The sequence below is a fragment of the Garra rufa genome, chromosome 1 (genome assembly GCF_049309525.1).
Source record: "Garra rufa chromosome 1, GarRuf1.0, whole genome shotgun sequence".
NCBI lineage: Eukaryota > Metazoa > Chordata > Actinopteri > Cypriniformes > Cyprinidae > Garra > Garra rufa.
The window spans coordinates 79,011,582-79,022,812 of NC_133361.1; positions in this window are offsets into that span (position 1 = coordinate 79,011,582).

Here is an 11,231-nt window from a genome sequence, read left to right on the forward strand (position 1 = left end):
TGACCGCTTACTTTACCCATTAACCGTGAGTGCAGTGAGCTAGCTAGCTTGCCACTTGCGGCTTACATTTTATACACGTAACGTTACTCCATTCGCGCATACTACCGCTCTCCTTTCTCTCTCGCTGATTGTTCGCTTTTATTTCAAAACCACGATCTGAAACGCGTTAGCATTCCGCTAATCGATTAGCTTGCAAATCGCGATTCCTTTTACATCCTATTTACTCCGTTGTTCCTCCTCCCATCCCGCTCTTCAAGTGCTCATCAAGTAACAGTGGTAAGTTGGGTCCTTTCTACATAAACGGTGAGTAATGGCTTCTTCTCTTGCTGTTGTTGTGTGCACCACATGCCACATGTATAGTTTATCTATCTCTGTCGGCAGTGAGTCTTATACATGTGATAAATGCAAGGAAATAGCTAGGCTGACAGAGAAGATCACAGAACTAGAGACACACATCCAAACTTTAATGGAGGATAGTAAGAATGTGAGGGACTTAGATACGGCTTTGGATGTGACTAGCTCAGGGAGTCATGCAAATTGTTCGGTTCCGGTAACAACGCCCGTGCAGCAGGGCAACTGGGTGACTGTGAGACGGCATAGTCGCGGGTCAAAACACCGCTCTTCCGTTCCGATCAGAACATCAAACAAGTTCTCCCCACTCAGTGAAGCACCCACTGAGAAACCTGATGAAAGTGCTCTAGTAATTGGCGATTCTATTGTACGGAACGTGAAAATAGAGACACCAGCCAACATAGTCCAATGTTTACCGGGAGCCAGAGCGCCTGACATCTTGGCAAATTTAAAAGTGCTGGCTAATGCTAAACGTAAATTCAGTAAGATTGTTATTCACGTCGGCGCTAATGATGTTCGACTTCGCCAGTCGGAGATCACTCAAAATAATGTTAAAGAGGTGTGTGAACTTGCAAGTACGATGTCGGACACTGTAATATGCTCTGGTCCCCTCCCGGCTTACCGTGGTGACGAGATTCACAGTAGACTGTGGTCACTCCATGGCTGGATGTCAAAGTGGTGCCCGCGAAATAACATAGGTTTCATAGACAATTGGACAAGCTTTTGGGGCAGACCTGACCTGTTTAAAAGAGATGGTCTTCATCCCTCCGGATGTGGAGCATCTCTTCTGTCTAGAAATATGGCACATAGTCTTAGTGTTTGCACTTGACTCACTGGGGCCCAGGTCAGGAAGCAGACAGACTGGCTAAACCGACCGTCTGCTAGCCGCCTCACGTCACAGAAATCAGTTAATTCTCAGCACATAGAGACCCTTTCACCTAGATATCACACTATAGAGACTGTGTCTGTTCCCCGAGCTCGAAAATACAATAAACTTCCAAAGCAATTTAAGAGTCGCAATTTAATTGATGTTCAACAAATAAAAAATTTACATAATACTGAGAAACAAATGATAAAGCTTGGCTTATTAAACATCAGGTCACTTTCTACGAAAGCACTTTTTGTAAATGATATGATCACTGATCATAAGCTAGATGTGCTCTGTTTGACAGAAACCTGGCTAAAACCAGATGATTACATTATTTTAAATGAGTCTACCCCCCAAAATTACTGTTATAAACATGTGCCACGTGTAAAAGGTAAGGGGGGAGGTGTTTGCACAATTTATAACAATATGTTCAGTGTTTCCCAGAGAACGGGCTTTAAGTATAACTCGTTTGAAGTAATGGTGCTCCATATAACATTATCCAAAGAAACAAGTATTAATGCTAAATCTCCTGTGAAGCTTGTACTAGCTACCCAGCCAACATGCATATGTGGGGCCCACATGGTTTATGCTTGGGCTATATGGGTACCAAGTGGGCATGGTCCCAAAATGGGCATCTTATCTGGGGCCCACTTGAGGTAGCTAAGTAGGTCCCACATGGGTCAAAAGAGGTGGGCTCCCCATGTGGGTCCCAGCTGGGTCACTAATGAGAAATGAGCATATGGGCTCAAAATGGTCTATACAAGTGGGGCCCATATGGGTTTAACATATGGGTCAGTCATGGGCAAACTCAATCAATCCCATACAGGCTGCCTACATGGCGCCAAGGTAGTACCCATATAGTTACCGTCTATATGGTTTAAGAATGGGGAAACACATACGGGGCCCGCTTTGATGAACCATATGGGTTTGGCATGGGCAAACTCAATCAATCCCATACAGGCTGCCTAGATGGGGCCAATGTAGTACCCAGATAGTTACCATCTATATGGGTTCAAAATGGGGAAACACATATGGGGCCCACTTTGATAAACCATATTGGTTTGGCATGGGTAAACTCAAACAATCCCATATAGGCTGCCTACATGGGGCCAATGTAGTACCCAGATAGTTACCATCTATATGGGTTCAAAACGGGGAAACACATATGGGGCGCACTTTGATAACCCATATGGGTTTGGCATGGGCAAACTCAATCAATCCCATACAGGCTGCCTAGATGGGGCCAATGTAGTACCCAGATAGTTACAATCTATATGGGTTCAAAACGGGGAAACACATATGGGGCCCACTTTGATAACCCATATGGGTTTGGCATGGGCAAACTCAATCAATCCCATACAGGCTGCCTAGATGGGGCCAATGTAGTACCCACATAGTTACCATCTATATGGGTTCAAAACGGGGAAACACATATGGGGCCCACGTTGATAAACCATATGGGTTTGGCATGGGTAAACTCAATCAATCCCATATAGGCTGCCTACATGGGGCCAAGGTAGTACCCAGATAGTTAACGTCTATATGGGTTCAGAATGGGGAAAAACATATGGGGCCCACTTTGATAAACCATATGGGTTTGGCATGGGCAAACTCAATCAATCCCATACAGTCTGCCTACATGGGGCCAATGTAGTACCCAGATAGTTACCATCTATATGGGTTCAAAACGGGGAAACACATATGGGGCCCACTTTGATAACCCATATGGGTTTGGCATGGGCAAACTCAATCAATCCCATACAGGCTGCCTAGATGGGGCCAATGTAGTACCCACATAGTTACCATCTATATGGGTTCAAAACGGGGAAACACATAAGGGGCCCACGTTGATAAACCATATGGGTTTGGCATGGGCAAACTCAATCAATCCCATACAGGCTGCCTACATGGGGCCAAGGTAGTACCCAGATAGTTACCATCTATATGGGTTCAAAACGGGGAAACACATATGGGGCCCACGTTGATAAACCATATGGGTTTGGCATGGGTAAACTCAATCAATCCCATATAGGCTGCCTACATGGGGCCAAGGTAGTACCCAGATAGTTAACGTCTATATTAGTGATGCGCGGGTCGGGGTTTTTTTCAACCCGCGGGTCCCGCAATTATGAAATTATTTGGCCCGCCCCAGCCCGCCCCGCAGTACTGTGTCTATTTTTACAACCCGCCCCGCCCCGCACCCGCGACAATTAAATAGACATACTATGCATTGTAATGCAAATGAAAACCGAAAGTGCTTTTCGCCCTTTAAACTGGCAACAATACTGTACGATTATGAATATGAACCATAAATCAAATCATATTAATAACAAGATAATCAGTGGTGTAACGTTAGTGGTGCCGGAAGAAATGTGGGTATATATGCTTCATTTATGAATATCGTTTTGAACTTTCTGTTTGAACGCATTCGTTTACTGGATCCTTGGACTGAAAGGTTTAAAGGTTCACTGGTTTAAGGAAGTTCTGATCATGAAAATCTGCTTCTTTTTATTTGTAAGATATTGTTTTCGTTATTATGTACTGTTTAAAATGTCTAGGGTGCAGGAGACGCAGCGGGCGCAATCACCAAATACACTTCAAAGCAAGCCGGCGCCACAGTCCTGACTACATCATTGCTGTCTTTATTGTGTGTTTTTAGCGAATATTTACATTCATTCACATATGACTGGATGTGGTTGACTGTCATGATTTTGGCTAATGCAGGAAAATGCGCATCAGAGGAGATTTAAATACGCATAGCACCAGGCCTGCAGAGCCGAATGAGCGTTCGCTTGATGCGCTTGTGGCTGGCAGCGGGAGCTGCTTGGCGCTTTCGTGACGTGACGTGTTGATAACCTTATTAAAGAACTTAATAAAATATGAAAATAGATATTCCCAAATATGTAATATAGGCTATAGGGAATTGCACGCAACATACATAGATTTTTTTATTTTATTTTGTATTTAATGACCCGCCCCAACCCGCCCCACAAATAAAGTGACAGTTTCTTTACCCGCCCCAACCCGACCCGCGGGTTACCCGCGGGGCCCGCGGGTTATGAGACGACCCGCGCATCACTAGTCTATATGGGTTCAGAATGGGGAAAAACATATGGGGCCCACTTTGATAAACCATATGGGTTTGGCATGGGTAAACTCAATCAATCCCATATAGGCTGCCTACATGGGGCCAAGGTAGTACCCAGATAGTTAACGTCTATATGGGTTCAGAAAGGGGAAACACATATGGGGCCCACTTTGATAAACCATATGGGTTTGGCATGGGCAAACTCAATCAATCCCATACAGGCTGCCTAGATGGGGCCAATGTAGTACCCACATAGTTACCATCTATATGGGTTCAAAACGGGGAAACACATATGGGGCCCACGTTGATAAACCATATGGGTTTGGCATGGGTAAACTCAATCAATCCCATATAGGCTGCCTACATGGGGCCAATGTAGTACCCAGATAGTTAACGTCTATATGGGTTCAGAATGGGGAAACACATATGGTGCCCGGTTTGATAAACCAAAAGGGTTTGGCATGGGCAAACTCAATCAGTCCCATACAGTCTGCCTACATGGGGCCAATGTAGTGCCCAGATAGTTAACGTCTATATGGGTTCAGAATGGGGAAAAACATATGGGGCCCGGTTTGATAAACCATATGGGTTTGGCATGGGCAAACTCAATCAATCCCATACAGGCTGCCTACATGGGGCCAAAGTAGTACTCAGATAGTTAACGTCTATATGGGTTCAGAAAGGGGAAACACATATGGGGCCCACGTTGATAAACCATATGGGTTTGGCATGGGCAAACTCAATCAATCCCATACAGTCTGCCTACATGGGGCTAATGTAGTACCCAGATAGTTACCATCTATATGGGTTCAAAACGGGGAAACACATATGGGGCCCACTTTGATAACCCATATGGGTTTGGCATGGGCAAACTCAATCAATCCCATACAGGCTGCCTAGATGGGGCCAATGTAGTACCCACATAGTTACCATCTATATGGGTTCAAAACGGGGAAACACATATGGGGCCCACGTTGATAAACCATATGGGTTTGGCATGGGCAAACTCAATCAATCCCATACAGGCTGCCTAGATGGGGCCAATGTAGTACCCACATAGTTACCATCTATATGGGTTCAAAACGGGGAAACACATATGGGGCCCACGTTGATAAACCATATGGGTTTGGCATGGGCAAACTCAATCAATCCCATATAGGCTGCCTACATGGGGCCAAGGTAGTACCCAGATAGTTACCATCTATATGGGCTCAAAACGGGGAAACACATATGGGGCCCACGTTGATAAACCATATGGGTTTGGCATGGGTAAACTCAATCAATCCCATATAGGCTGCCTACATGGGGCCAAGGTAGTACCCAGATAGTTAACGTCTATATGGGTTCAGAATGGGGAAACACATATGGGGCCCGGTTTGATAAACCATATGGGTTTGGCATGGGCAAACTCAATCAATCCCATACAGGCTGCCTACATGGGGCCAAGGTAGTACTCAGATAGTTAACGTCTATATGGGTTCAGAATGGGGAAACACATATGGGGCCCACTTTGATAAACAATATGGGTTTGGCATGGGCAAACTCAATCAATCCCATACAGTCTGCCTACATGGGGCCAATGTAGTACCCAGATAGTTAACGACTATATGGGTTAAGAATGGGGAAACACATATGGTGCCCGGTTTGATAAACCAAAAGGGTTTGGCATGGGCAAACTCAATCAATCCCATACAGGCTGCCTACATGGGGCCAATGTAGTACCCAGATAGTTAACGTCTAAATGGGTTCAGAATGGGGAAACACATATGGGGCCCACTTTGATAAACCATATGGGTTTGGCATGGGCAAACTCAATCAATCCCATACAGTCTGCCTACATGGGGCCAATGTAGTACCCAGATAGTTAACGACTATATGGGTTAAGAATGGGGAAACACATATGGTGCCCGGTTTGATAAACCAAAAGGGTTTGGCATGGGCAAACTCAATCAGTCCCATACAGTCTGCCTACATGGGGCCAATGTAGTGCCCAGATAGTTAACGTCTATATGGGTTCAGAATGGGGAAAAACATATGGTGCCCGGTTTGATAAACCAAAAGGGTTTGGCATGGGCAAACTCAATCAATCCCATACAGGCTGCCTACATGGGGCCAAGGTAGTACTCAGATAGTTAACGTCTATATGGGTTCAGAAAGGGGAAACACATATGGGGCCCACGTTGATAAACCACATGGGTTTGGCATGGGCAAACTCAATCAATCCCATACAGTCTGCCTACATGGGGCCAATGTAGTACCCATATAGTTACCATCTATATGGGTTCAAAACGGGGAAACACATATGGGGCCCACTTTGATAACCCATATGGGTTTGGCATGGGCAAACTCAATCAATCCCATGCAGGCTGCCTAGATGGGGCCAATGTAGTACCCACATAGTTACCATCTATATGGGTTCAAAACGGGGAAACACATATGGGGCCCACGTTGATAAACCATATGGGTTTGGCATGGGTAAACTCAATCAATCCCATATAGGCTGCCTACATGGGGCCAAGGTAGTACCCAGATAGTTAACGTCTACATGGGTTCAGAATGGGGAAACACATATGGGGCCCGGTTTGATAAACCATATGGGTTTGGCATGGGCAAACTCAATCAATCCCATACAGGCTGCCTACATGGGGCCAATGTAGTACTCAGATAGTTAACGTCTATATGGGTTCAGAATGGGGAAACACATATGGGGCCCACTTTGATAAACCATATGGGTTTGGCATGGGCAAACTCAATCAATCCCATACAGTCTGCCTACATGGGGCCAATGTAGTACCCAGATAGTTAACGTCTATATGGTTTCAGAATGGGGAAACACATATGGGGCCCACTTTGAAAAACCATATGGGTTTGGCATGGGCAAACTCAATCAATCCCATACAGTCTGCCTACATGGGGCCAAGGTAGTACCCACATAGTTAACGTCTATATGGGTTCAAAACTGGGAAACACATATGGGGCCCGGTTTCATAAACCATATGGGTTTGGCATGGGCAAACACAATCAGTCCCATATAGGGAGCCCACATGGGGCCAAATTGGTACCCACATAGTTAATTGATAGTTACCAAAAAATAACTACAATACTTATATATTTTTTTCATTGTAAAACCATTATAAATTTTCATAAGGGACATGGGGTCCTCTTGGCCAAACCAAATATGATTCTAACCCTAATCAAACATGACTGTGTCTAATTTACAAATAGTTTGGAGCATTATGATTAGCTTTTGGTTAGAGCCGTGTTTGGTTAGAGTTAGAACTAAACTCAGCAAGACAATCGTCACAATTCTGTCGTCATTTGCTCATTCTCTGTTCAAAACCTGCATGAAGTCTTTCTTCTGTTGAACATTATCTAAATTATTTTTGAAATAGTTATTTTAAAGAATGTTGGAAGCCAGTTGCTGGACACATCTTGGGAAATAAAAATTAATAAATAAAAAGGCTATGGAAGTCATTGGGGGCCAGAAACTTTTTGTTAAGATAATTTTCCAAAATATTTGTGTATATTGTTTTTATTACACAGAAAAAAATAATACAGGTTTGGTACAACTTAAGGTGAGGTAATGATAGCAGAATTTTGGAGCTGAAGAACCCAGCTGGTACAGGCAAACCAGGTCAAACCTGGGTGTGGTCAAAAATGTCCTGCATAGCACATGTCTTTTGATATCTGAAATTGGGCAAATGACCTGTACACTCATAGGACATTACATATTCAAAGTGTCAGTTTTTAGTGGTCTGATTTTGTGAGTTACAGCACAATGCTTATCACAATAGATGTTTTTATATAAGAAAAAAATAAGGAAAACTGTGCACTTTAATGAAAAGGTTAGAGATTACTAATTATCTCTAAATAATGGGATAACATATTTGGATTGTAATCGCTTTGAGACGGGTAGAAGAAATCAAACCCTCTAGCAGCTTGTCATGTGCCCTGATTTAGTGGAACTGCCCCAGTTTTATGGTCAGTCGGAGTGACAAATGCATTTCTAGAGATATTCTTTTGAATTTTGTAAGGTCATCAGTTCATATAATAAAATAGCCCAAGTAAAGAAAGATATAATGGAATTTTATGTTTCTGAAATGTATCATTAGCTTTTTTTTATTTTATGTCCCAGCACATGACAAACCATCAAAGTTATAAAATGGTTTGCTAAATGATTGAAAAGGGTTAACAAAAATACTTGTAAATCAAAGTTGATTTTTTTTTACATGATACACTATTGCCAGTATTTTCTCCCTTCTAATGAACAGGTTTGACTACTTTAGTAATTTCCATTAGAACAAACTTAATGTTTAAGCATAAAATGATATTATAGGGAATTGTGTGCTTCTAATTTTATAGCAACAGTTTGGACAGGAGCCTCTTCAATTGTAAGATGACAATGCCTTTGTGTATAAGGCAAGGTTCAAACCGAAATGACTGATTCAGTCAGTGTGGAAGAACTTGACTGGTCTGCATAAAGCCAAGTCCTAATCCCAGTTGAACACCTCTGGACTGATTTTTAAATGACCTTGAGCCAAAAACTCATCGCCAAACACCAATGACTTGTACAAACACCACATGGACAAAAGTATTAGGACACCCCTTCTTTAAAACAGAAATAGGCACTTCTAAAACTGTGGCAACAAAAATGGGAACATAATTAATGTAGCCTATTTAAAAATTGTATTTCCATCTCTGTTGAAAAAGTTTTGGATTTGTCCAAAATGACTGTACCGATATGTACAAGTCATTGGTGTTTGGTGATAACTTTTTGGCTCAATCTCTGCATTTAAAGTCACACCGAGGTGTTCAACTGGGATTAAGACTTGGCTTTATGCAGACCAGTCAAGTTCTTCCACACTGACTGAATCAATCATTTCAATTTGAACCTTGCCTTATACACAAAGGCATTGTTATGCTAAAACTGTTGCTATTAAAATTAATTCCCTAGAATATAATTTTATGCTTAAACATTAAGATTTGTACTCATGGAAATTACTAAAGTAGTCAAACCTGTTCATTAGAAGGGTACTTTTGGCTATATAGTGTATGTATTTTGAATCAATATCTTTGTTTTGATTTTGTGGACCTACAATTTTGTGAATGGCTACAACTGCATTTTTATTTCATACACTGAAAACAATTTTTGAACAGCTATTAAAATAATACAGCCTACAAATAACACTAAACACACATATTTCTTTAAAAAAATCTTTATCTTGCCATTACCACGCTGGTTGTATAACCTTGCTGGAGGGATCATGATTGGTTAAGCTGACTGCCATCTGACAAGTAACTGGCCAATGACAGCTGTGCGCGCCTTTACTGGTCAAGTTTGAAAATACGTTAGTTTGTTACATTTTTATTTTAAATTAACTCGCGTTGTGACATGTGGAGAACAAAAGCTGGAATGTGAACACAGAGGAAGACCGGACTGGATCTGTGAGGTCCTGCAAGCAGATTGCTGATATCAGGTAAGGGAACATATTTCAGTCTTTCTAGCTTTATGTTCTTTCTGTGTAAATTCCACATGAGGTAACAGACGCACTATGACTTGCATCTGTGCTTCATCAAAGATGTTACACCAGATGCTAATCGCGATTAGCATGTTAGCACGTATTTGTAGCCCCTGATATTGCTATGTGTTATAGATAGGCTACGAATGTTGTCAGCTAATTTAAACGCAATGCATGAGAAGGAGCAATGAGTACAGTGATGAAAGTGCTATTAAAGCTCGGAAACACAGGAATCTAACTATAAAACACAAACTGATACCAATAACATTATTTTTAATCTTTGATTCTAAATCTTTCATGGGATTAAAATATAAAGTTAAAAGTATGGTTCTTCTCATAATCAAAAATACATTTGTAAGACATTTGCCCCACTGATTATCAATATGACTAACTTTTTTATTCTTTTGTCTTTCTTCATCTGAGATAACAAATACGGAGAACATGCTACCATCATCAGTCCTTTAGTTGTTTCACTACAAAAAATATTATGAGTCCTTCATGAGCCTTAAATGGGTCTGGATAAATGCAGCTGCAGGTAAAATTATGTTAAAGTGCATATTGCAGGTTAGAGACTCCGGTGAATTGATGAATAGAAAAATAATGTAGGAACCAGATTTTCTTTAAAATATACTTCAAAATACGCTATTAAGGCTTCTAGAGACGTTTTTGTGAGAGAATTTTACTTCCGCATCTGAAAAACTGGCAAACCGGTAGTGACGTAACGAGAGGGAGAGCGGTCAATGTAAACCATAGGAAAACAATGGATCGCAATGACTGTTCGGACGCAGAGAACATTTAAAATGTTTATTTACACTTGTATGACGAACCACACACACAAATATGAGCCTGCTATGCGGCCAAGAGAGCAGGGACATGCCAGGATTAAACAGAACAACGATCAGAGGAGACAAATTAAGTTGTGGTGTGAGGAGAACAGCGCAGGTGTCTGTGAGAGATCAGTGTTAGCTGACGATATCTAATCGGGCAAAATCATAGCATTTGTCATCTAAAAGTATTGAATTCTACTTACCAGTAACACAAACGAATGATCGTTGATCAAGCGTGTCATACTCATTAATATCCGACGCAAAAGTTACGTGATATAGCGGGTTTTTATTACCGCGCTCGCGAGAGAGAGAGATAAACACCTTTTTGTTTTATTATATGCTTATATGGGAAATACCCCCAAACTTGATGTGCTGTCTCTGACTCTGCACCCAGGCTTTGAGGCTTGCTGTCTGAAATCAAAATAGGTTCTACATATAGCTTAAATGCATTTTAGGCAGGGGCATAGACATCTCCAGGCCAGCAGACATGAGTAAGTTTATGGTAGAGATAATTTATTACTCTGAGCTAAATACTTGTACGTACAAATAAACAGTAAAATTTAATCTCAATTACAGTT